A 1443-nucleotide genomic window follows, 5' to 3' on the forward strand; every position below is an offset into this window, starting at 1 on the left:
AATGTGACAAGGATGGTGCCATCTCACACCTCATGTCATCTCGTGTCTCATGAGGGCTCATAGAGGGCAGAAGCCTCCATCTCCAGGATCTCTAAGGGTGGTCCTGGGGCAGGGAGAGTGGGTGTGTCCCCAGGGAGGCAGAGACTTCAGCTCAACATGAGGAAAAACTTTCTAACAAGGCCAGATCTCCAGGGAGGTGGCATGGGCTGACAAGGGAGCTAACGATTCCCCCTCACAAGAGGTGAGCAAGCAGGGCCTGGGTGTCCCCTTCCCAAGGATGTTCTCAATGTCGTGAAGCATCAGATGGATGTTGGGACTGAATGCCTGAACATCAGCTTACCAGTTGCTGTCAAGTCAGTTCCAACTGATGGTGACCCCATGTGTGTCCGAGTAGAACTGTGCTCCACAGGGTTTTCAGTGGCTTGTTTTTCAGAGGTAGATTGCCAGGCCTTTCTTTCAAGGTACCTCTGGGTGGACTCCGACCTTTCAGTTAGCAGCTGAGCACGTTCACTCTTGGCGCACCTAGGGCCTCCCTGAGCATCACAGACTCTCAGAATTGAACGATATCTAATCAGACTCAGTGGGAATAGTAATATGACCTCGTAGATTAAACTGAAGAGAGCCACATAGTGTAAGAGGTGGCAGTGCTCTTGTCTGGCCTCACTTTGGTCCTCCGGAGGCTCCTTCCACCCTACAATTTCATGAGGCTTAGACTATGATTCGTGCCTTTCTTGAAGGTCCTTGGGAAGGGGGACATTGCCCCTCAGGCTCGTGGCCTTCTGCCCCCAGGAGCCAGGACATGCGTCTGGAGTTCCACCCAGTCACAGTGAGAGATTCTCAGAATGTACCGTGGTGGCCTCTGCCTCTGCCAGCCTGGGAGCAGCCAGTGCCCTGGTGCCTGAAGCACTGGACTGTCCCCAGAGAGAAGAGCAGAGATGGCACTGTGAGAATATGTGTGAGGGATGTCTTAGGAAATGGACCCTGTCACCAGCCCTGGATGTGCAGGGCTGATGGAGGAGTCTGGGGTCAGGCTTCCATAATTACCATTTTTTTGGACATTGGGGCTATGTGGTTCTCTCTTTTGCCTCTTCCTATGACATCATCATCCTCACTACTGAAAATGGCTTTAGCATCCCCCAAAGGCTGTCAAGTACAGCTTCTCCTGGGGTCCTCCCAGTGACCCTGTGAAGCGGTCAGCGTGGGGAGCCTGCTCCTCTGGGCAAGAAGGAAGCCACAGCTCCGCAGGTGATACTTGCCTATCGAAGCCGGCCTAGTGTCAAGCCTTGAGCACACCCCTGATTTGGAGCCTGGAAACCTGCTGCCACCTTGAAGCCTCCTCTCACTGCCTGGGCAGCCTGCCTTCCCAACTGGAGGAGGGAGCGGTAAAGGCTAGAAGGACCTGGCCCTGGCCTGCAGCTGCCTGCCACTGGAAACCAAGACTAC

Source organism: Trichechus manatus, unplaced genomic scaffold (assembly GCF_000243295.1).
Source record: "Trichechus manatus latirostris isolate Lorelei unplaced genomic scaffold, TriManLat1.0 scaffold00106, whole genome shotgun sequence".
Classification (NCBI taxonomy): domain Eukaryota; kingdom Metazoa; phylum Chordata; class Mammalia; order Sirenia; family Trichechidae; genus Trichechus; species Trichechus manatus.